This window comes from Neofelis nebulosa, chromosome 7 (genome assembly GCF_028018385.1).
Source record: "Neofelis nebulosa isolate mNeoNeb1 chromosome 7, mNeoNeb1.pri, whole genome shotgun sequence".
NCBI lineage: Eukaryota > Metazoa > Chordata > Mammalia > Carnivora > Felidae > Neofelis > Neofelis nebulosa.
The window spans coordinates 56811595-56838078 of NC_080788.1; the positions used below are offsets into that span (position 1 = coordinate 56811595).

The window sequence follows — 26484 nt, forward strand, 5'->3', positions numbered from 1 at the left end:
TATTTTCTCAAAGAGCTTCATCTGCTCTGGTTCATATGTGCCAGTTCTTCGTCTGAGTAGAAATTCCTGACTTTATTTTTAAATACAGACTCCAGTAATAGGCTAAGTAATTGCAGATCTTCCCGAGGCCTTATTATACATGTACCAACATACTGAACTTCTTAAAACCCGTATTTCTTTCCCGTAAATATATGTTGAACACCTTAAATTTCAGCATTCTGTGTAGTGGTAATGTGTATTTGTTGTTCTCCCTCCCATAGGAATCCTGAATAAGAAAAAAAAAAAAAAAGGGCAACCAGAGAAATGCTGAGGCACCAGTGACAATTTCTCAACAATGTGTGTGATTACTCGTATAGGTAAAAGGACTCTCCTGCAGCCATAAGTAAGAAAAATGCGTATTACAATATAATACATAGTCAAGCTTCAATAATACACTTTCCATCCTGGTGCCACTAATGCGTGAACAGCTGCACCTCTCACTGTCTTTGCTGATGGGGCCCATAAATACTCCTGGGAAATGGGACAGGGATACATAATGGATCTTCACCTGCCAAGATCAGGGAAATGAATGTCAATTGCACCCTGATGCAGACTCACTTTTTTGGTGGAGAGTGATGAATATTGCCATTTGTCCTATGCCACTGTAATCTTGGACAGGAAAGCCTACCATGGAGAAAAATGGCGGGAGAAGAAGATGCTGTTCTAGGACACTTGAAAAGAAGAGTGTCATAATTATTTGGCCACCAGGAATAAAAGTGAAAGAAGAGTGCAACAATATGATTTAGTTTAGAGCAAGGTTAAAATTTAAGAGGACAGCCACACTGTACATATAATTTCATTCAGTGTAAAATTCTCCCTCAAAGTAGGACTCTTTTATTGAAAACAAAAGTCAGAAATATCAGGGAGTCACAAAATAGTAGCGTGGTCCATGTTCCCAGAAACAATTCAGGGTCGTGACTAAAGGGTGTGGGCTGACATGTGAGGCAGACCTAAGTTCATATCCTGACTCTACCTCCTACCTCCCTGCTGTACAGCCTCAGGAAAATGACCTGGCTTCTCAGGTCCCTGAGTTTTCTTTTTAGATAAAGCAGTGATAATAATAACAGAGCCCACATAGTGCAGTTGATTGAAGGTTACACAATGTAATTAAGATCAAGACTAACAGTAAGTGGTAGGTATTATGGTTGTTGCTGTTTTCCCCCTTCCCCTTTCTCTATCACCTTCATCACTGTCATATCATCCCAGCTGATCTGTGGCTGATTTCAGTAGCAAATATCAGGGAGAGAAGCGAGAAGACTATCCTGACCAAAATACCAGGCAGTCTCCCCCTCTCACATCAAACTCTAAAAGCAGTACTTCCAATTATAAAAGTTGGTTTTTAAAGTTTTGCAACATAACTTAACAAACGTATCCACCTCATGTCACTCTTGTTTTATCAAACAATTACTGCTGTAACAGGTTATCTTCTTAGAAAAAAGAAGAAAGCCAAAAAAAAAAAAAAAGGTGATAGAAAGCACTGGGTTCTATTAGACATGGGCCCCAGATTTAGTTACATCACATGCTCTTTGGGAAAAGGGAGGAAGCAATGACATGTTCAGTTCTCCAAAGAACTCTGACAAAGTCCTTTTCTGTTTTCTGTCATTTGGAGTCACGGGCTAAAGGCTACTTTCATTCTGTTCTTCCCTTTTTCCAAAAGACTGCATTCTGACGGTGAATGAAGAATGGTGTCTGAAAGCCTTCTGATTCTGTAATTCTGGTGCTGTAATTGTATCGAGCCCAAAGAGGCTTTGCTCTGGGCTGTACCAGGCTGTGGCACGTCCTCGCTCACGTGGAGCGCACCGTTGCAAGTCAGCAGAGTCTTACTGCAGGTGTGTGCCCAGAACTGGACGAGGGGCCCAGCACAGGTTGCCAAACAATGGAAACTTCCCGTTCTGGGTGTTAACTTTAGTTACCACAGCCAGACAATGCTGCCAGTGGTGTGGAAGAAAAAATTGCTGTAGCCAGCTGTGCTGTTCACAGTCGGATGGATTCTGTGTAGCTCCAAATGGTGATGGAGCCAGCAGCCTGTTGTAGCCAAGGACAGGATGATGGATGATCTACACACTGTGTCCAAGTAGAGAGAATGGCAGAAGTTCACTTCAGGGTTGTTAAAATGCTAATCTGGGTGAGCTAACAAAAGCTTAATAGAAACGAAGAGTTTGAGAAATAAGTCCACCTCATGTGGTATCTATGTGGACCACTGATTTGATCGCCCTTGGTTACATAAATGGTCACTTTTCAAAGCAAGGACATTTCCTAGTTTTCCTGTTGGACGAGGGGGAAGTAGAAGCGGCCCCACTTGTATCAGCTGCACGTATTAGCTGTTGTCAGGTCTGAGGACAAAACAGTCCGCCCAACAACAGCCACCTCAACTGAAGAGGGTTCTGATATGCTTAACACAGTCCTATGAATTTTATTCTCTCTATGTGTCATGGGAACAAATCAAAGAGCACTTTTTTCCCTCCGAACGAGAAGTAGGCAGCCGTTCATGAAATAAGCAGCAACCTAAGACACTGGCTTTGGTAGATTTCAATGCTCAGTCTCCATTCACATGAGTTCTCCTGCTCTAATGACAGTTTCAACTCGTGAACTACACTAATAGGATGTTGAATTCTTAGTGTGAATCTTTAGGATTAAACAACATGGTTCAAAAAATGATGCATATTTACATTTCTTGCCAAGGGATCCATTTTGCCATTCTCTATTTCTTTGCATTCTTACTTAAGTTGAACATACAGAAACATGTCTGCCTCACCTGGTGTTGAAACATTGGCTAGCACAGCTCCTTGCAAATGACAGGTACTCAATAAACACCTACCGGCTGGCATACCCCGAGTACCTCTTGCTTCCTCTAGAAATGAACCTAGAATATTCAGCCTTAAAGTCTATTAATTGGAATAAAAGGTAATATTTTATCCTGCAATATGCAAGGGAGGGAGTTCACCTCCCACGGTGACACCAATAATGGTTAGGCACTCAGCCAGGCTCCTAAGTCTGTGTTAAATGCATCAGAAGGGTAAAAAATGACCCCATTTCAGATGCATTTTTCACTCTTTGTATCTCAGTGAAACTCACATGCAAGAACAATGACTAAGCTAATTACCAGCGTTCATTATGATGGAGCAGCAAGAAGTGAAGAACTTCTCCAGTTTCAAGAAGTCCTTAACAATGATGGGCATCTTTGTGAACCAAAGCTCTGGTTCCTGCTTACTTGCCTGTGTGCCTTTCAAGCAATAGAAACCACCACACAAGGATGCAGGGGCCCAGTTACCCAGAGCACAGTTACTGGACAGATCCTTCCTGCGCTGCAAGCGGCCAGTGAACTGAAGTCCACCGGATTTCTAAGTTGCCCTCACTCTAAGGACTAATAGGTTTACATCACAGGCATCTTTCAAATCCATCAAACCAGGGAGACATGACCAGATGGTGCTATTAGTGGGCACCAAAAAAACCCACCAAAAAACCAAAAAACAAACAAAAACAAAGAAAAAAAAATGAAAGAAAGAGAGAAGACAGAAAGAAAAAAAAAGGAAGAGGGCAGAATGCCCACAAATCGAAATCAAACTGGAGTTAACCAGATGTTTGGTGATGGAGAAGTCACAATATTCCTGGCATACTGTCCTGCATCACAGAAATGTTCCTCAAAAAAGGTAATCTATGTAGCATCTCTGGTAGAAGCGATGACCGGTGGCAATATTCTGCAGAATCCAGTAAGAAACAGTAACTGGCTGTTAATCTAACTAAACGTGCTAATGGAAGAAAATGGTTTGCTAAACAACACATTTTGGAGATCCTAGGGTGATTTACTTAACTGTCTTTCTGACAGCACAAGCCAGGGACCTAAATCAAAGCACAGACATTAACTATAAAAAACAAAACCCAGCTATGGCTTAAGGTAAATAGTTTATTTACCTTAAGATGTTTTAAATGCATGATAATCTGGGGCCAAATCTCAGAGTTTACTTGGCAACTTCTATTTATCTAAGCCGGGTAAATGTTTGTGTAATATTTGTCAGCCTGACAGAATATGCCTGTCACTCACTATGTTAAACAGAACTACATACAACTTAATTTCCCGAGTTAGACACCTAAGAGAGCAATAGGATTTTTTAACAACTTGAACAGACCACCATCGAAACCTATTGTTTAAACTACCAAAAAGGACAGTGAAATCCTCACCTTGAACTGTCTGAGGTTTTTCTCAGTTCTATAAGGAAGAAACCTGGAAAAATTTCTCCAAACAAGTATTTCTCCTATTCCGAGGAGCAGAGACGAAAACAGTTTAGAAAAAAAAAGTGTTAAACCTTTCCCTAGGACTTTAGCCTTGAAATAAACACAATAATCCACTTTACTACTCCAAAGGACAAGCAGAGGGAAGGACAGTCCTTCAAAAAGCACCTAGACTTTTTACTGCAGACTTAAGATTCTTAGTACCCAGAAGTTCTTAGGAAAATTGCCCCAGACCTTTCTTTTCCCAAATAACTGGAAACACTACCGTTATTTTATTTTATTTTTTTTTAATTTTTTTTCAACGTTTTTTATTTATTTTTGGGACAGAGAGAGACAGAGCATGAACGGGGGAGGGGCAGAGAGAGAGGGAGACACAGAATCGGAAACAGGCTCCAGGCTCCGAGCCATCAGCCCAGAGCCTGACGCGGGGCTCGAACTCACAGACCGCGAGATCGTGACCTGGCTGAAGTCGGACGCTTAACCGACTGCGCCACCCAGGCGCCCCACTACCGTTATTTTAAAGAGAAAGCAGCCGTCCATAGTGGTGGGCATGAGGTCCAATTACTGTTTACAAAGTCTATATATCTATAATAACGATCTACTGTCCCTTCTGTGAAAGTCACCCGCCTGAGACTGGTGAGGGCAACTGGGGTTGCTGACTGGTCACCTCAGAAACAGACAGTGCTACCCTCAGCTCCTTTAATGCCTTAATTAATACTGCTACTTCATTTTCCTCTAGTTCCATGACATTCAGCTCTTTACAAGTTCGGTATTTAAACAATCACCTGACAGAGGTGGTCCTGAGAGTCGGTTTAGTAGAAGAAATTCTTAAAACCCAGTTCTCATCCACACCAAGTCTTTTATGACCTTTTATTTCAATCCAACACTTACACACGACACAGCAAGCTTTAAGCCCTTCGAAATTACCCAAGGCGGCTGCTATATCAGTTTCTGCAGACTAGGAACAAACATCATCGCTGTCAAGACGGGAAATAAAAGTTTCCCTACCTTCCTCCTCACCATCCCCCTGCCGACGCGAGCGGCGTCTCCCTCCCGGCTGCAGGACGCCTCTCGCTGCCGGAGAAGGGGCTCATGCAAAATTGACTCTTCCTTATTTGTTTCCATCCATAATTGATGGGTAGATGAGAACGTCACACATCTCAGCGCTGGGCTCTTGCCGCCTGGCGGAGACCCCATCCAAGACGCTTCCGTAAATCATTTCCAGCCGTAGAACAAAGCACGGAAAGTTGCGGGGGAGAGTGGCCGGCAGAAGAAACCGGGGCGCCGGGTGGGCGGTGGGGGGTGGGCTGTGGGCAGCTCCGGGCCCCAGCGCCCGCCCGCGGCGCGCTCGGCCAGCAGGGGGAGAGGGCGGGTGGGAAGTGGCTGCCCTCCGGACTGCAGCCCGGGGGGCTGGGGGGCTGGGGGCAGGAGGGGCCGAGGACCCGAGCCCCCGCCCCCGCCCCCAGGCGCTGCCGGGGACCGTCCGAGCCCGGGGCGCACCGACAGGTAGCGGGCTTCCGCGGTGAGCCGCTAGGGTCTCGGTGCCAGCGCTGCGCCCCCTCTACGGGCGCAGGCGAATGCTCGCGGGCCCCCTCCTAGCCTTGCGGGCGCTGCGCTACCCCGATGGTCCCGGCGTCGGCTTCGGGGCCGGCGGGCGGAAGGGGGCGGCCGAGTCCGCAGCCGGCTCTTCGGCCTCGGCGCGGCTCCCGCCCCGGCTGGAGACGCCGTGCCCGAGCACCCGAGCAGCCCGGGTTCCCACTGATAGCGTGCGGGGGAGCGCCGAGCCGGCGCTGCCTGGCAAGAAACTTTTACTTGCCCCCCTCCTTCCGCCCTTTTTTTGTTCCCGGGTGGGGGGTGCACAGTGGAGGGGGGTCTCCAAGTCCATGTGCCCCTCCCCTTAGGCCTCCCCCATTGCCAGTTTTGACGGGTCCGCCAAACCTCTCCAGCCCGCTGCGCGTCCGCAGGCGGACAGAGCTGCTGGCAATAGAAATCAACTCTCCAGTGACAACACACACACGCGCGCGCGCGCACACACGCACACACACACGCACACACACACACACACGGGCTGCGATTCGGGCTCTGAGGATCTGGGTCCGATCCCCACCAGGAGCCCAGAGCATTAGCAGATTAAAGATGGTCTTACCTCATGGGGGGTCAGCTGGTAACAATTAAAAAAAAAAAAAGGAAAAAAGAAAAAAAGGGGAAAAAAAGCAGCCTGTCACGCGCAGGGAAAAAAGAAAATAAAAGAAAAAATATATAGCCCTCTCTCTCTTTAGGTCTTGGCTTCCTCGATATGATCCTGCAACTCGCCACCACCAGTCCTTGCAGCAGCGACAGCAGCAGCAGCAGCAGCAGCAGCAGCGGGACGGAGCGGGAGCAAAACAAATCGAGGCAAGGCAAATGGTGTAATTCGATCCATCTCCAAGTCAATCCATCAGGCGAGCTGGAGCTGGTTCCCTCCCCGCACTAGGCGGCTCGCGGCGCGGGGCCCACCCCCGGGCTCGGACGGCAGGAGGCGCGGGCGGCCCGGCGCGCTCACCCTCGCCCGAGCGCCGCGGCCAGCGCCGCCTGGAGGCCCCCAGCCCGGCGCCGCGGCCCCGCTGACCCCGCGGTGGCCTCCGCGTCCCTCCTCCCCGGCGCTCTGCCGCGCACCCTCCCTCTCCCCGCCTCTGAAGGGCTGCTCTTTCAGCAACTCCCGGAGCCTCAGTCATCCAGCTCGCTGTGGCTGCCGCCGCCAGACAAGCAGCCCTGTCGCGTCCCTCCCTCTTTCCCTCTTTTTCTCCTTCCCTCACTTTTTTTCAGCGCTTTCCTCCAGACAATCCAAAGGACAAATCCTTGCAGCCTCGAGGAGCAGCAGGCCCAGTTGTTCTGTGAAGTTCTGCCTCGGTTTCCTAATCTAAGATTTATTTTTTAAACACACCCTTACGCACCCCGCCCCCATATTACCTTTCTCGCCACCCCCCCCAACCCCCTCCAATTTCTCTTTATAACCACTAAGCAAAACAGCTGGGAAGAAGCAATCAAACATTGCTTTATCTTTATAAAATACAGAAATTGCCTACTAAAAATCCCATTTCTACTTTGAATGAAAGCCATTCAGTACAGTATAATTTTGCAGGCTAATGAGCCGGTTTTACAGGCAAGTGTTTCGTGTAATATGTTGTGGGAGAAATGAAAATGTCCTTGAAGTGACATCATTTAAAATTGACTGTCACAAATGAAAAAAAAAAAAAGAAAAAAAGGCCATATATTCCAAAACAAGAAGATTTTAATCCAAACTTCTTTTCCAAGAACGGGGGCTGTGTTTTATTAATTTCCAGTTGAGTTATGAATCACTGAGGACTCTAAATGGCTGGAATGAACCAAGATACCCCTATTTAAAGAAAAAGAAAGAAGAGCTTTTCCACCAAACTTTTCCTTTTCATTTGAGTATGGTTAGTTACCGTGAAAGAGTGAAGGGGGCAAGAGAAAGGATTTTCCTCTCTTCAATGGTTCCTGCTTTCTCCCCTGCACAAAGTTACATGCTCACATTTAGAAAAAGTACCCTTGTTCTGAGTTGTTTCTGAAACTTCCACTGACAGCCTTGAAAAGGAACTCAAAAAAGACACCCCAAGGAACTGCTGGGGGACCCATCCTGAGCACTGTTTCCTCACTAGTTAACACTTTGTTACCAAAAGGAAGAAAGAGGGAGGAGGAGGGAGAGTCTTTTAAAATATAAACTCTCTTCCTGCTGTTCTTCCTATTCGAAGAAAGGGGTAGGGGGCGGAAAGAACAGCTTTGGCAAGGCAGCTCTGTGATTTTTCTGTTGTTGTTAAGGCTTTTGTTGGCTGGCTGGCTGGTGTTTTCTGGTTGTGCTCGGCTCTGACATCATTGCAAGTTACTTGGCAGTCAGGGCCCTTCCCCAGCCAACTTCTGACCCAGAAAGCTGTGCCTGTTTTACTGGCATCCAGTCATTTCGTATTTTCTCCATCAAGAAAGGAAGCCCCCCCCCCCCCCCCCCCCCCCCCCGCTGCAGGCAGAGGGCTCTGTGCACTGAATGAAGATGCTAGGGGGTGACCAGGGGCTTGATGAGAGTCAAACTGCCTCCCACCTGGAGGCAGAACCCTTAGGAGTTGTTCTGTGTCTGCCATGGTAGCAAAGAAAAAAAAAGTTCAATTCTTTAGATGCCTGAATTCTTTGCAGAAATTCCACGATGGCCAACTTTAGGGGAGCACCACTCCCTGTGAATGCAATTTACCCTGGACTGAGTTCTTAAAGCCAGGAATAAAAAAAAACTTAGGTTGCAGAAGGCTGTGTGCTAATAGGTCATTTGGAGCCAAGGATTAGACACGTTCCCAGTCTGGCTATCAGTCTAGGCCTCTGAGCCAATCTTGATGTTTGGTTCACTGGGGGAGAGAAGCAGGGAAGTGGACAATCCGCTGACATCGGAAGATTAGTACCCTTTATCTTTCGGTCAGGATCCAAACATTATTCTTAAGGATTCATCATTTCCTTGGTTCCCGGAATCTTGACGGTCAGGAAAATGACACTCTTTTAATTTGGCTTTTAGTGGAAAGAAATCTAAGGAAAGTGCTCACTCTATGTAGTTTGTTGGCATTTGGTCCTTTCCATTGCTTTTATACACTTTTAACCTTTTGGCCCCTTTACTCCTCTAGCCCCGCATGCTGTCCCACTTTGTGCTTTAGGCTTTAGCATTGTGTGGCCCCTTGCAGTCCCCCACTGTGTCATGTTGTTTCAGGTCACCATGTCCTCACCTGTGGTATCTCTGCTTTCTGGGGGTGCTCTTTTCCCATCATTTCAGGTACTTTAATTTCTGTTTTACTTAACTTTTACCAAAAATTTTGTTTAAGTATCAAAATTTCCTTCATTCTACTAGCCCCGGGATGGGTTTCAGCAACTCTTTTCTGTGCTGTCCCAGCAAGTTCATTTATGTAATTTGCCAAATTGTAAGGAAAATATCTGTTCAGCATGTCTTCCCTACTGGCTGCTTCTTAACTGCAGGAATCTTGTCTTTTTACCTGAACAGCCCCAGTGCCTAGCACAGTGCCTGGCATTTAGTGGGCACCCTAAATACTTGTGAAACGGATCAGATGACGGAACCTACAACCTTCTCACACTCTTTTATGTGCTAAACCAAAGAGTATAGTCATTTCTAGACTGTGTGCTCCTCCAGAGTAAGGACTTACTCACCTGTATCCCCAGGGCAAGCATAGTACCCTTGTAAGGATGTTGGTTTAATGAGTGAATAATGAGGGAAGAAGGAAAGAAAGGAAGGAAGGAAGAAGGAAGGAAGGAAGGAAGGGAGGGAGGAAGGAGGGAGGGAGGGAGAAAGAAAGAAAAAGAAAGAAAGAAAGAAAGAAAGAAAAAGAAAGAAAGAAAGAAAGAAAGAAAGAAAGAAAGAAAGAAAGAAAGAAAGAAAGAAAGAAAGAAAGAAAGAAAGGAAGAAAGAAAAAGGAGGAAGATATCTGGCTCTTTCCACACCCAGAAAGAATACTTAAAGGACTAGTGCTATAGATGGCTAGCAATTATGCTTTGCATACATCTCCCATCAGTGATAAGTAGTAACTTAATTCATAATCTTTTGTTTGTTTTCTTTAGGAGTAAACTTCAGAATTTAATTTCTTAAACATTTTTTTAAGTGTATTTATTTTGAGACAGAGAGAGAGAGAGAGAACGTGCAGGGGAGGGGCAGAGGGAGAGGGAGAGAGAGAGAATCCTCAGTAGGCTCCACACTGTCAGCTTGGAGCCCCATCGGGGGTTTCAGCTCATGAACCATGAGATCATGACCTAAGCCGAAGTCAAGAGTCGGACGCTTAACCAACTGAGCCACCTAAGCACCCCGAGAATTTAATTTCTATATTTCATTTCCAATCTAGTTTTCAGAATAAAAGCTATCTGAAAATTATAGAGAATCTGTGTGTAATAGTCAATGAAAGTATATCAATTATCAAAGAGTACAACTCATTAAATATTACCGTACAAAGCATCAGTGCTTAATATGTGCCAAAGTCTGTTCTTAGCATTTTACAAGTATTAACTCACAACAATTCTGTGAGGTGAATAGTATTATTATCTTCATTTTATAGAAGAAGAAATTGAGGCTTACACACTTCAAGTGACTTGCCTAAGGCCACACAGGTAGTAACTAAGTAGGATCAGAATTCTACTTCTTGCTTAGTTGTAATAGTGGTTAATGGTGAGGTCACCGTTAACAGCAATAGTTAATAGTGAAGGCTTTAAAACATCAGACAACCTGGATTCAAGTCCAGGCTCCTTCTCTCTTGGGATAATTTATTTCACTGCACTCTGCTTCTGTCTTCTTATCTGTGAACCAGGGGTGATAACAATATTTCAGATGGATCTTATGAAGACTGAATTTGATAATGCATGTAAAGTGTTTAGCATCTTACCTGGAACACAGCAAGCACTGAATAAATATTAGCCAATGTTATTACACATGCCCTGAAGGCAGTGCAATCTTGGAATCCTGCAGAATGGATTGGGAAACTTAATCCAACCTCACATTAAATGTGAGATTTAGGGCAAAAGCACATGGTATACAATAGGTTTGCAATACATTTTTGTTCCATTCTATCTCCTTCATTCCATCATCTATGTCTATAGATGTGTTAATTCAGATACACCCACTGCTCACTATCCAGTTGATATGCAATAACATTTTTGTATAAATTTTAATGAACAATACAGTTTAGGATCTAGAATTTCATGTTCCAGAATAAAAAGAGAGGTATTGACATTTCAAAGGTAGCTACAGCTTCTATGATTACTTTAGTTTGGAATGCACATATAGTATTCCTTGCATTCACACGTTATAGAAAGTGCTTTTGTGGCAAGGGATTGCTTTCAAAACTAATCTAAGCTCTCCATGACATGATAAATCATTAATAATATAGACCCAAATCTCGGCATCTGCATGGGCACAGCTGGCCTCCTTGTGTCAACAGTCTGCATATGAAAGTGACTCTGCCAAGATATTTCACTTTAATGAAAAATATTTATCATGGTAAATCTTAAACCTCAAGATTTTACCGACATAATTCATTTCTATTATTATGTACTCTGATAAGATACCACCACAGCTATGCTTATGTTTGGATGATAAAAATGTGCCTTTTTAGTCATTTTGATTACTATTCCTTACCATGAACAGTTTTTGCTGTATACTCAGAGTAAAAGGAATGCACTGTGCATTTATGGAAATAATAAATCAGTTACTTCTTTAATTTTGCTAATGACCCCACAAGTGCCACTATGTGGAAGGACACTGAGTGATCAAGTCAAATAAAAAGAATCAGTCTTTGGGGTCTCTGGATGGCTCAGTCGGTAAGCATCCGACTTCAACTGAGGTCATGATCTCATGGTTCGTGGGTTTGAGCCCCACATCAGGCTCTGTGCTGAATGCTTGCTCAGAGCCTGGAGCCTGCTTCAGATTCTGTGTCTCTTCCTCTCTCTGCCCCTCCTCCACTCACTCTCTGTCTCACTCTGTCATTCAAAAATAAATAAATGTAAAAAAAAATTGGTCTTTTTTTCTCATCAGAAAGATGAGCAGTTTAGATGTTCCTAATAATACTAGTGTTTTTTTTAATAGGCAAGAGATCAGGAATATTATCACCATTTTATTAAAGATCTTTTGAAAAAGCAGAAGCAGATAAACTTTTTAGAGGCAGGGTCAAACAAAAGTGTGATAACTCAGTCCGAGTTGCTTAATTGTACTTATATATACTTTGGGAAAGCGCGCTTAAATGCCAGGATGCTAGCTGATGCCTGCAGAGAGACGGAAGCTGAGACTCTGTGTAAATTCCCCAGAGCCTTCTCTCCACAAATTTACAGTAACCAAGCCCCTGACCTTGAGGAATTGAGGCTAAATCATATCTATTAAATGCTAGAATCTCTTCATAAAAATGAAAGGTAATACAAATAATCCAAAGTGGTAGAGAATTAGAACATTTAATGTTTTTTTAAATATATACTTTTTATTTTATTTTTTAACAATAGACCTCCGTGCCTAATCATCTCCTTCTCCTCCCCGTCCCCCTCTCCTTCTTCTTCTTACTTTTTTTTTTTTTTTTGCCTCAGCCAATGTTAAAATTCAAATCAACAAAGGGAAAAGAAACTAACTGGGTACATATTACATCCTAGATACTGACTAGCTACAATACTATCACTTAATTTTTGCCACATCTCTTGGAGATAGACATCATTTAGGGATGAAGAAACCCAGGCTTGTTTGAGCTAACCATCTTGTCAGGGTGTGCAACCTCATAGATGATGGACTCTAGAATCTACGGTAGGTCTGCTTGGCTCTCAAGTCTAATTTGCTTTCTAGGACACTGTGCTATAAAAAAATGAAAAGAGAACAGGTTTGCAAAGCAATGTGTCTCAGATAAGACAGGAAATACAAATATTTAAAACCTACAACTACACTCTCAGTGCTAAGTTAAAAATGTGTGCTTCAGTTTCCAGTTCTTTGATAGTTGTCATTTGTCACATACAAACTAGCATCAGGAACTGTGCAACAGGGTTTATAGCATACTTCAAACTTCTTTACATTATATGCATTTACATATATTGCCCACATAACTCCTCTGGATCGCTTATAAATAAGTAAAAAAAAAAACCTATTTAACAGCATGCAAATTTATATTAAAATAAACTCCACTGAGGGAGGCACCTGGGTTGCTCAGTCAGTTAAGTGCTTAACTCTTGATCTTAGCTCACTCAAGTCATGATCTCACAGTTCGTAACTTCGAGCCCCACATCCAGCTAGGTGCTGACAGTTTGGAGCCTGCTTGGGATTCTCTCTTTCCCTCTCTCTCTCTGCCCCTCCAGCTTGCACTTGCTCTCTTTCTCTTTCTCTCAGAATAAATGAATAAACATGAAAAAAAAAAAAAAACACTGGGTAGGCTACAAGTGTTTCAATTAATGGTTAGGGCCATATGATGGCACCTTTTGCCAAAAAAAAAAAAAAAAATCCTAACCTCTAAATGCTACTACATGTGAGAACTTCCATACATTAGAGCTATAGAGCCAATTCATTGCTAGAAATCACCAGTGCCACCTGTTGGCCTAAAAAAAAAAAAAAAAAAAAAAGAATAGGATTCTGGGTAATTTCCATCCTTCCAAACAAGGCATGCAAGGATACCTTTTTTCCTTTCCTTTTGCCTTCTCAGGATGTTTTCCATTATGGACATTTGATTAATATTGACTCTATGAGAGATTTAAAAAATGACACTGGTAATGTGCAAGGGAGTGAAGGGTAATATGTGTATGGAGCACAGGAAAAAGTTGACATTTGGAATAAAAATCAATAGCAAACACTGTTAGCATTCTGGTGTAATTATAGAAGCTGTCTAAAATCCCAAATGCCTTATTAAACTGTGATGAGGTGGCAAGACATAGCAGCACAGGGGGAGATACATTTGGCCAGCAAGTGTTCAAATCTGGGTCTGGGATATTGTGTCACTGAGTCAGCAGTGACACAAACGAGGTGACAGGAGGTAATGCTCTCTCCACCAGCCCCAGCTACTGGGGTTTCATTTATGTCTTAGGAGAATGCTTAGAATAGACCTGCTGTTTGTCTAACCTTTTGTTGGTTCCCCAAAGTGGTCTCCCCAGATCTCTCTGGCCTTCGAAACCGGAACCCATCATCAGTTGACAGTCAGCAAGTAAAAACAGTTAAGGATCATCAATTTTACAACAGACTTTTCTTACTGGGATGGTCCTAGCAACCAAGTTATATTTAAACATTATCCGATTTACTTTCATGTAGCCAAGGATGAGCTCCTCAACGGCTGTCCTCTAAAAGTTTGATGTGTGTTGAAAAAAAAATCACTTCAATCTTATTCTTAGGAACCTTTAAAAAGGAGCCTCAGAGTTTGCCACTATCTTAACTTGTATTTCAATTACAAAGCTAAGAGAAGAAACTGGCTTGAAGCCTTTCTGTAAAACCCAGAAGAGGTCCAGAAGGACTGTTTAGAGGCTTTTAACAGTATCACACACCCATTAAATAGAATCTTTCCATGTTATAGTTGTATTCAGTGGTTGGCTTTTAAAGCTTATTGCATCTGGATACACACACACACACACACACACACACACACACACATACACACTGTGTTTGAATTCTAAGAATTCTTGTTTAAAGTGTTAGTGAGTTCTTTTGCTATATTAAAATCTTTGGAACTGTGCTCATAAACTACCCCAATGTGTTCTGAATTTCTGGGTCATAATTACAGAATAAACAGCTTCATTTCTCATCACAAATTTTAATTAAGAATTCTAGTTATGCAATTACTTGCTAATAAATAATACCTACTCAGTACCAAAGCATACTATTAAATATGTTTACTCAAAAGTATGTTTGCTAAAGATACTTTCTATGGTCAGTTCCTCATTTTTAAGTCATTAACCTTATATTTAAAATAACAGGAAAATGTTTATCTGTTATTTTATTGAGATACGTAAGGATTCAGAAGACAAGGATGGTTGCTGGGAATAAATTAATATTAAAGTCTAATCACTCATGATTTCAGCTCCTCAAAAAGAATACTGAATTCTGTGATTTACCTCTTTTAGATCATTTGGCAAAGCTACCCAATTGCCCATTCACTGGCTAGGCTTTTGCCTAGGAAAGGAGTAGTGGAGGTGATCATTTGCCCCATGTTTATTTATTGTGCTTTTGAAAAAACTACCCCAGGCTATGGATTCCCTTAAATATGCTCTTGGTTCCCAGGTAATAAGGAACAATCAGTTTGCTTGCTTCTGATTTATCAACTTTGATGTTGATAACCAAAAAAAAAAAAAAAAAAAAAAAAAATTAGTAATCCATTTTGATATCAGGTAAGTGTACAGCCTATAAAGGGAGTGTATTTCCTGGAAATTTCAAACAAAGTTAATCCTTTCAAGTTAAACCACTGGAAACATACCAGAGCTGAGAGAGACTACCTGTAGAAACGTTTCCACTAAGAGACAGTGAGTTCCAAAGGAACAGAGAACCATATAAATCAAAGCAGGGCATTACAAAATCCAATCAAGGTTACAAGAAGAGATCCTCCAGATAAGAATGTAATGTGGAAGAGGGCAGGATCATTCACTCATTCATCCTTACATATGTTCATTTTACCATTTGTTATTAATAGCAGCAATCTGCTTTGTGTAAAGCACTGTGCAGAGATAAATGAGATATACCTTGCATTTAGACAGCAACTTAGAGTTTGAAAAGCAGCTTTATCAGTCAGAGCCCTGGCAGGGAACAGATGGCACATTTGACTCCTGTAATTTGAGGAGCCTTTAATAAAGGGATTATTTGTAAAGGTGTGGGTAGAGTGCAGGGAAACCACAAGGAGAGGTACCCAGGGGCCTGACTACCCCTAGGGCCTAAGGAGCCAGAGGAGGGAGCAATTAGCAGAACCTAGAGACACAGAGGCAGTGTGGAGGAGACCCTTGCTCAGAGGTCAATTTCTAGAGGCACAGAGGAGAGAAAAAGGACAGAGGGTGGACCTGGTAGAATAAATGGAAACCCATTATTTAATTTTATTTTGATTCCTATGGAATAGTAGGTGGTAGAAACTCTAATTTTGCAAATGAGAAAACTCAAAGTAGAAGAGTTGCCCATCGTAACTTAGTTACATAACAGAGCCGGCCCTTGAACTGGAGTCTTCTGAATCTAAGTCTGGGTGCTTATCAACCTATCTCTCTATTCTCCTCTCTTTGGAGTTCCTTGTCATGCTTCTCATATTGAGTTATTGACATGTTTTTCTTAAGTTTATTTATTTTGAGAGAGAGAGAGGGAGGGACTGAGGAACAGGAGAGAGAATCCCAATCGGGCTCTGCATGGTCAGTGCAGAGCTGGACGTGGGGCTTGAACTCATGAACTGTGAGCTAATGACCTGAGCCAAAATCAAGAATCAGACACTTCACCAACTGAGTCACCCAGACACCCTTAACATGTTTTATCACTTACTAGACTTAGCTTCTTGAGACACAGGACTAGGTCTTTGTATCATTAGTGTATAGAACAGCAGCTGGGATAGGAATCCTGGAAACATCTGATGGATAGAATGGAGAGAGCATTCAACCTAACTGGAGAGACAGATGCACGAAGCTAACTAACATCATACACAGCAGAATGTTGCCAATGCCAAATCCAGAGGTAGAAAGAAAGTGCTCTGAATGAACAGAAAAAGGGGGAATAGGTAACAGCTTGGGTTGTAAAAGACTTCATGATGTGGGGTCATATGAGCTGAGCCAAGCACACTGAAAGACAAGTGTCAAAGGCAGAGAACTACAGCCAAGTTATTGTGGGCCAAGGGGAGAGCAGAGGCAGGAGAGGGTGGGAGGGCATGGTGGAGGTGGGCACGATTGATATTTCTGGAGACAAGTAGTCAGAGATGTGGCTGGAAGGACAAGATAGGATCATAGCATGGACTTTCTGAATTGGTACTTGCTGGGATTTGAAGGCCTTTCTTGGGGTGTTTAGAAGTCATAGATTTTTGAAGAAAAGATGATCATAACCCAGGCTGCACTTTTGAGAGACAGTGCTCAAGCCAAGGGGTGGAAGAGCTTGGAGAAGCAGGAGATTTCAGAGTAATGATGCTAGAACAGGAGTCAGGACAGAAGATGACTTCGGTGGTGCTGGAATCAGTCGATGCCAGAGACACAGCAGAATGAGCTGATATTTGACTATCGGTGTGCGGTGTGAGAGATTTTTCTAAGTTTTCTGGGTCTGGCCACATTTAAGAAAAGTTGAGTTATTGTCAGAGATGGAGACACAGGAAGCGGAGCAGGTTTACGGAGAGGATAATTGAGTTTGGCTTTGGAGAAGTAGAACTTAAAATGCTGGCATGGTATCCCTGAGGGGCAACAGCAAATTGGAAATTATTCTTAGAATTATAGTTCGTGGACGGGGGATACTTCCTCTTTTCCAGAGAAACAGCAAAACCTAAATGAGCAAAATACATAGAATAAAGTAAAAGGAAATTTATGCTATATTAGCCTTTATGCCCTCCTAAGTCTCACATGGTCAGAGATGCTCAGGCAAGAAACTTTAATCTTTCCCATGGACTGTTTCTTACAATATGGAAAATACACACTGGAGAATTACAGAGTTATTCCCCATTTCTCACCCATATGACACAAACAGGAAAAGTAGACCTGGCAATTCATCATATTTTATCTAATACCTTTTGGGCCAACTGTTCAGTGATATCTTTTCCACCTGCCACTGTTCTAGAAAAATGCTGATGTATACTTTTAAAACTTTTTTTTGTGAAACTATTCAAAATCATTCTTTTAGAATTCTAGGGAAACTCTGATGTTTCTTAATGTGGTGTAGATGAGAAAAATGTCCAAAAATTAATGGATTTAAGCCATGATAACTCCAAGTAAAATTAGGTATCCTTAGGGTCTGATTATCAATATTTGCTACTGAAGTCTAAATGAACTCAGAGAAATAACAGTTCAGTGGTTTCTTCTCTCAATTATTCTGAACAATGTGAATATCGCCATTTTACTTGATTTTAAATGTTAACGTGAAATATAATAGAGAGTGGATCATTTCAGAGCAAGAAATCACATCTTGACAGCCAGATGATAAAATTCTAAAACAGTAAAGATTAGATCACAGCCAATTCCTCTTTACGAAAAAATTGGAAATAAAACAATATGACCTTAAATTCTTCAAGATTAGTTTTTCTATTTGTTTTGAAAAAGAAAGTGTATGAAAAGTGAGTGTGGGGCCATGAACATCATGATAGTATTGAATGGTAGAGTGAAAGCTTCAGAGTAACTTCTTTCAAGACAATTTATAATGTAACAGTTACGGGATCAGGTAAGTTTCTTCATTTATGTTATGTAGGTTAAAAACATAGAGTGTTCTCCCCCAACGCTTAAGGGAGAGAGACAGGAGGGAAAAAAGGAGGTGGGAGCAGAAAAAAAGTAGAGCGACAAAATGAAAGAAAAGGAAGGCAAATGAGAAATCTAATTAAAATTGGGGCGCCTGGGTGGCGCAGTCGGTTAAGCGGCCGACTTCAGCCAGGTCACGATCTTGCGGTCCGTGAGTTCGAGCCCCGCGTCGGGCTCTGTGCTGACAGCTCAGAGCCTGGAGCCTGTTTCCAATTCTGTGTCTCCCTCTCTCTCTGCCCCTCCCCCGTTCATGCTCTGTCTCTCTCTGTCCCAAAAATAAATAAAAAAACGTTGAAAAAAAAAAAAATTAAAAAAAAAATAAAATAAAATAAAATTAATGGCACATTTCCAAGAGAAAGATAAAGTCTTTAGCAACATCTGCAGGCTCAGTCTCTGAACTGTAGGTACTTACCTTGGCAGGAACTTACGTTTTTCCCCTTTTTGGTTTATTATTTGCCATTAATGGAAGGAGAAATAAAACAGATATAATTTTGTGCAACCCATTTCAAATTGCACGGAATGTCATAGAATGTATGTTTAATTACATAAGCAACCTTTGTATTAAAAAACATCACTTTATTACCCTCTATAAACATTTTATGAATCCGTTTAGTTTATGGTTAAATTAAGAGGAAATGAGAGGCAGGCATAAACTACAAAGGATTCTTTCCTCATCTTTTAAGCGGACTTCATTAGGACCTTAATTTATCGCTAGGTATATCTGAGCGACCCGAGAGTAGAGATGGGGCAAATGTACACTTGTATTACTCAGTCAAATGTTGAAAAAGTAGTGTTTGGCTTTTGATGAATATTTAACATGCCAAGGAGCTCTCAAGATTCCACTTGAGCAGTGAGATCTGGAGCAGTTTTCAGCAGAGACTGAACTGCTGATCTGGCCTCCTGAGCCCCCTCTCCACTTTTCTTCCCCTGATATTCCTTAAGTTGCAGAGAAGTAGAAAAATACAACACCCTGTTGCTCAAACAGTGTCCTATGTGTACTGTGCAAATGAAGTAGATTAGGGAAAGGACCCTGGGACTGAGTCAGTCCTCACTCTGGAGAAGTAACTTGTTCTTGGTTTGAGGCACAGGAGTATGGCTGCCAGAAAAGGTTTGTGACTCCCTGGAAATGGCCTTAGTGTTGAGGGCTTGTTGAAAAGCCAACATTTTTCATACTGCAGCCTAGAATTTGGACCCAATTCGAGTCATCTGGACCCTCCTTTGCCTCTTATTGGCACAAATCAATGTGGGACAAGAACACAGGGCTTTCACAGAGGGCTGGTCTTAGGTACTCCTGCAAATCAGAGGGATTGAGGAAAGCACTGGTTGGGATGGCCTCGTGTGATTAGCAGGTGATTCTCTGGTTGAAGTGGGAAATGGTGAGCTTTTGGGTTAAAAAAGCAGGGGAAAATGAATTCTAGAACCCTCTGTCAAAGATCATGAAAATAAGTCATATATTTCATTATTCAATTGTTTTATGAGGGTGAGTGCACAGGTTTGGGATTTTGCTTAGCTTTGGTATCCTAACAATTCCAAGTTCTAGTTTCCTCTTCTGTAGTGTTGAAATATTTAACATGAGGTTATTGTTAGGACTGAAGTAATCAACATGTGAAAACATTATGTAGGTTTCACAGATTAAAACTGTAAAACTTTATATTAAGGTTAGATATTACCAAAGTTCAAGGGCTGACCTGGTGGCCATATAATAATCATTTGAGATGCTTTGTTAAGCCAGATGTGTCACAAACTCTTCCCTTCCTTCACCATTATGATCTGTCCATGTAATGTCCTTCTCTTCTCTCTCATTCAGTTTTATTACTTTAGTGATCCACTGTTACACTGTGTCCCATAAGTTTTTTCAGAGTAATGAAAAGGGTAAAAGTAGCTGCTTTCAGAAGTGAGTGCTAGAAAGCCATACTTGTACCTCTAGCACTTAGAACAGTCTCTGGCTAAATACATATTTATCGAATGGAGAGTTTAAATGACAACACAGAGATTATTGCCAGAAAACTGAATGCATTTCTACTACTAGAGTACATCTTTTAAAAACTTTAAATACACTTTAACTACGGCTCTGGAAAAAAAAAAAACGAGAATAGGATAATTCTTCAACATGATCAAAATGTAAGCCACTCATATCAAAATCCAACAAGTTCCTAGTGGTAAAATATGAGAATTCCTCTTAAAAATAAAAAGCCATGGATATTAGCTATCAAGTTCTTTTATATTCAAAATACCATAATTTTGAATGTGCTAGCCAAAGCAGTAAGTCAAGAAAGTAAAATACAGTCATAAATACCAGAAAGAAGGAGGCAAACATTGTAAAAGAGCTTATAAGCTCTGTAAGAGAGCTTATAAGGTTAGTAATTTATAAAATAATACAAACATTGTAAGAGAGCTTATAAGGTTAGTAATTTATAAAATAATACAAAAATCACTAGTCTTCCTATATACCAAATACCACCCAAATATTGCAACATGTAATGGGAAAATATCACATTCACAAAGACAAATGAAACATGGATTACCTGAGGATAAACTTGGAAAGAAATGCGCTGGTTGTATATTAAGAAAACAATAATGCTCTTCAGAGGAACATAAAAGATGAGTAAATGAGGTGCCAGATTTTATTCTTACATGGTAAATCTCAATAAATATATCTATGATCTCTAAATCAAACCTGAAATACAGTATTCCTGTAATTAAATTCCCAATTCTTTATTTTGTGGGGGAATTGAATACTGCTTTAAAACCCATTTAGAATTGTGCTATGTGACTAATCTAGGTGGTTGTAGACAAAGATGGTGACTCTTTCCTAATCGAGCACTAACATGGATGGTAGAGTTATGACAACTAAAACAATGCCATGGTGATTCAGGAAGCAGCATCCAAGTTAACAGAACGGAGTAGGGTACAGGGAATGACATGAATCTTTATATAATTTTAAATTCATTAATATGCAAATTAAAATATAAATATGGTAGCATTTCAAGTAACAGGGAAAGGATCAATTATTAAATAAACACGCAGAAACAACTGGCTATCTGTTGTGGGGGAAAAAAAACAGCTGGAATCCTATTTCATACCTCATTGTCCGCTGACAAATACATTTCTAATGGATCAAATATCTAAATTTTAAAAAGAGATTATAAAAAAGTGTCAGTGATTATTTCCACAAACCTAAGGTAGAGAGTTTATAAATATGACAAAAAGCCAAAAATCATAGAGTAAAAGATTGATATTTTTCCTATATAAACATGAAAATTTTTATACAGTAAAAAACACACTAAAACTTAAAACACCAACTAGAAACTCTTTGCAATATAAAAACAAAAGGATTAATATTCTTTTCTAAATAACTGCTGTACTAACATATAATTCACATACTAAAAATTCACTCTTTTACAGCATACAATTCAATGATAAGTTTTAGAGTATATTTTAAAAAAATGTTTATTTACCTATTTTGAGAGAGAAAGAGACAGAGTGAGCACCCATGCACAAGCAGGGAGGGGCAGAGAGGGAGAGAGAGAATCCAAGCACGCTCCATGCTGTCAGTGCACAGCCCGATGCAGGGCTGGAACCCACAAACCATGAGATCATGATCTGAGCTGAAATTCAGAGCAGGACGCTTAACTGACTGAGCTACCCTGGCTTTTAATATATTGACAGAGCTGTGCATCTATCACCACAATCTAATTCCAGCATATTCTCATCATCCCCAAAAGAAACCCTGTACCCGTCAGCAGTCACTTCTCATCCCTTCCTTTGCCGGACCACTAATCTACTTTTTGTCTCTATAGATTTCCCTATTCTGGACATTTCATACATGTGGAATCATAATATGTGGCCTTTTGTGTCCGGCTCCTTTCACTTAGATAAAGCTTTCAAGATTTCATCCATGTTGTATCATGCATTGATATTTTATTCTTTTTAGGGCTGAACAATATTGTTTTGTATGGATATACCACATTTGTTTATCACTCATCAGTTGGACATTTGGGTTGTTTTTCTTCTGGGCCCTTATAAATAATACTGATCCGAAAATTTATATACAAGATTTTGCATGGATATATGTTTTCCTTTCTTTTGGGCATATACCTAGGAGTGGACTTGCTATGATAAACCTGTCTTCAATTTATTGAAGGACTACCAAACTGTTTTATATATTGGCTGAATGATTTTATATTACTATTAGCAGTGTATTAGGGTCCTAATTTCTTTATATCATCATCAACACTTATTACTGTCTGTCCTTTTGATTACAGCCATCTTAGTGTGTGTAAAGTAACATCTGACTGTGGTATTGTTTTGCATTTTTCTAATAACTAATGGTGCTGAACATCCTTCCATGAGCTCGTTGGCCATTTGTATATATTTTAGAGAAATGTCTATTTAAATACTTCACCCATTTAAAAACTGGATTGTCTTCTTATTAATGAATCATAAGAAGTCTTTGTATATTATAGGCAAAGTCCCTCACCAGATATATGATCTGCAAATGTCTTCTCTCATTCCATGGGTTGTCTTTTCACTTTCTTGATTGTGTCCCTTGAAGCACAAAAGTTAAACATTTTGATGAAGCCTAATTTATCTATTTCGTATTTTGTTGTTTGTGCATTTGGTGTCATATCTAAGAAACCATTGCCTAATCCAGGGTCATGAGGCTTTACTCCTATGTCTTCTAAGAGTATAACAGTTTTAGCTTTTACATATAGATCTATTATCTATTTTGAGTTAATTTTATATGGTGTGAGGTACGAGTCCAAGTTCATTATTGTGCATGTAAAAATATTATTCTTAACATCTTAAGTGCACTTCAAAGAGAAAAAAATGCAAAAATGTCAATAATAACATGGACAAATGATATTGAGCAGATAATTTCAACCAACTGACCTCTGAAAAGATAATGGCTTCAAAAAGTAATCAAAATGCAAATTAAAACAATGAGTTATCATTTCTATTCAATAAGTTTACCATTAATTAGAAAGATGGGTAAAACCCAACGTTGAGGAAGTATGGGGACGTACACTATCTTGCATTTATAGGTGGGAGCAATGGCACCATGTATCTGAACGTAAGATGTACTTTTCTTTCACCCAGAAGGTCCATCTCCATGAATTAACTTTTAAAAAAAGAATTAGGCCACTTACATACTTATGACTATTTATAAAGGCAATACATTTCAAATAACAAATACATTTCAAATAACAAATACATTTCAAATAACCTTAATATTTACCATTAGGGGAAATATTGAAATCATGGTGTATTCGGTCAGTGGAATGCTAGATAGCTATTGAAACTGATGGGGCATATTAATATTTTGTGTATAGAAATACATCCACTGCATATGAAGAGATAGACTAGAGAACAGTTTATTTCATATGCTTTCATATTTTGAAAGCAAAACCAAAATGAGGAGTGAGTGTGTGTGTGTGTGTGTGTGTGTGTGTGTATAAATAAAAACGTTAAAAATCCCTATGGTTTTAAGACAGGTAATTTTCTTTCTTCTACACATGTCCATGTATTATCAGAATTTTTTTTTTCTTTTTATGGAGAGGGAATTAATTTTATTAGTAGAAAAAACTTAATTGTTTTTGACAAAGTCAAACCTTGTAAAACTTTCAATATATTGCCACATATGACGCATATACGCACATAAACCAACCCCATCTTCCTTCCTCTCCAAAAAAGAGAGAGAAAATTGGTGCATTACTTAGTATTGAACCCAAATGTTATTTCTATCTCCATTATAGATTTGGATATTTCAGTAGAGTTTTTTTCCTCCCAGAATTATCTGGGTAATTGTATTAATTCCCTACTTTCCCTTTCAAAAATGTAAGTTCAAAGAGTAGGAGCCATCTTTCACAGGCTTCATTTTCCCCCACATGAGGTTTCTGGAAATGGTCACAAAGTGAGCTGCTTCATGATGGATTCTGTTCTCTTTTTCCATAGGAACAGTGGTATGTGTAAAAGTTCACAGAGCTGATCAAAATGTGTCATGTAATTGATATTATGACATAAATAACAGCTTTAGCCAATGTCAAAAATTCAAATATGCAAATGTGCCCCTTTACATTTGCTTTAAAAAAGAAAATTATATTTCATGTCCTATACAAAAAATGTGAAAATATTTTTATTGATTATACAAAAGGTCCCAAAGAACTATGAAATGAATGTATAGCCTATAAAGCTTATAAAAATACAATTCCACCATGCCATAAACTACAGTTAGCTAAAGCTAATGGGTTAGCTTGAGCAAACATTAAACACTTGATTAACAATATGTACATCTGCTTTGGACTTTAGAAATTCTTTTGGAGAAATGTTTAAATAGACTGTCTTTTTTGAAGAAGTTGTACATGGAAATTTGAAATAAGAATGCTTTTATTAATAATAAATTCATAGGATGTATTCAAAACCTTTCCATATATCCTTTTTTTTAAACACACACACAAATTGTATCATAATCATTTCTGGGGACGCCTGGGTGGCTCAGTCAGTTGAGCGTCTGACTTTGGCTCAGGTCATGATCTCATGACAGGGCTCATGGGTTTGAGCCCTGTGTCTGGCACTGTGCTGACAGCTCAGAGCCTGAGCCTGCTTCAGATTCTGTGTCTCCCTCTCTCTCTGCTCCTCCTCCGCTCACTCTCTCTCTCTCAAAAATAAATAAATATTAAAAAATTTTTTAAAAATAATCATTTTTGGAACCACTGACAAACATTCTCCTATAAGAAGGTGATTGGAAAGCAAAAATATCTTGAATTGGGTTTTCTTGCTTTTCCTCTGTTTTCTTTTCTCCCGCCAAATATTTTCCTTCTTTTCCTACCAAATTGATACTAAATGCAAGAAGGCAATTTAGGCTGCTTGTTTAGGCATGACTTGGAGGGGCAGCCACTATTCTCTGTTGCTGGTAGCTTATGTTTCCAAGATTCAGTTTGTTGATCTATTAATAAAAAGAGTGCCAAATGTCTAAGGTATTTTTTAGAGGTAATTTGGTGTAGAGGAAAGAGCACTGCATGGAGACAAATAAAACCAGGTTTATATCCCAATTCCATTCCTTAATAGCTGTTGGAAAAGTTACTTTAATTTAATACATTTTAATTTCCTCATGTGTAAGATAGGAATAATATCAATCCTCATAGGACTGACATAAACACCCAAATGAGATAGCATTGGCAAAGCACTTAGCATAATGCTCAGCACACAGTAGGTTTGCAATACATATTAGGTCTTGTGTTATTTTACTTAAATCCTATGATTATATGGAGGTTAGTTTCAGAGATGAAACACAGGTGCTAAATGAACAGTGTTAAATAACAGGGAAGTGAAATAAAGATCTTTGAAAGCTGGCATAGGCTTACCCTTCACATCTTCATGGGGCTGGGCACGGAGTAGATGTTCAAAAAATTATATAGATAATTAGGATAAAAAAGCAATTTAAGTGTTACTCTCTTTTCGTGTTCTCCCTCTTTTATAATCATAGTCACTTCCCTTTTGCCTGCTCTTGCTCTCACAGCCATTTTAGATGTTAAGATTATCATACAGTGGAGAATGTTATAGCTACTACTTTGGCAGTGGTAGGCGAAAACAGAGCCTGGAAAACCATACCATTAGGGACCTAGTTAGTCTCTGGCTCATAGGAGGCAAGTAAGTGTAATATATTGTGCCAACTCTGCTAGATAGTGACTGCATGGGATGCTGTACTGACTAAGGAAGATGCTGTGGCCTCAGGAGGACGGGTGGGGAAGAACCCTGATTGATTAGTTATGCCTGCCATGGGTACAACAACATGCACTAGATACCTATGTACTACGTATGTCCATTTCATATATGCGAGTCAGCTACACCGGAGGAAAAATGGAGGAAGGGAAAAAAGGAACAGGTGATTTCCAGACAGGAAGGGAATAATCAATTTTATAAATGTTTCTCGTTTAGTGGATTCACATTTTTAGGTCCCATCTACATCAAAAATTTTTCATTTCCCTCTTGAGGAGTTTTCCTTGGTAGGAAGATTTTAGTAGCCATACCCTGAAGAAGTCTTAAGAGAGTTTTATTTTTATTGCTAGAGGTTTTGCCATAGAAGCAAAAAGCATTTATAAAATTTTGTTCTTGCCATTGGAGAGTTTGATCATTTGGTCTGTTCAATAATATCTAAGCTTACACCGGCCCTCTTTTTCTCATTTTCTCATCTCTTACATTGGTTACATAAAGATAGAGGCAGAACATCTAAAATAGCTTGCATTTAAATGTTTATTGACCAATCCTCCACTTCTCCATGAGCCCTGT

The 26484-nt window shown here is 40.3% G+C and overlaps 1 protein-coding gene across 11 annotated transcripts in view; it reads right to left on the reverse strand.

Annotated features, from left to right (window-relative positions):
* SEMA6D (semaphorin 6D) overlaps window positions 1-26484 on the reverse strand; it is a 579833-nt gene that overhangs the window by 48755 nt on the left and 504594 nt on the right. For 3 of the 11 annotated variants that reach the window (XM_058737843.1, XM_058737841.1, XM_058737837.1), the window contains exon 1: window positions 5278-5474. The exons of 1 other annotated variant lie outside the window; for it this stretch is intronic. The gene's annotated coding sequence lies outside the window, so the exon portion shown is untranslated. Of the gene's footprint in view, window positions 1-4218; window positions 4328-5277; window positions 5475-26484 lie in introns of those variants that run through there. 7 more of the 11 variants (XM_058737842.1, XM_058737848.1, XM_058737845.1 and 4 more) reach the window with 5 other exon arrangements.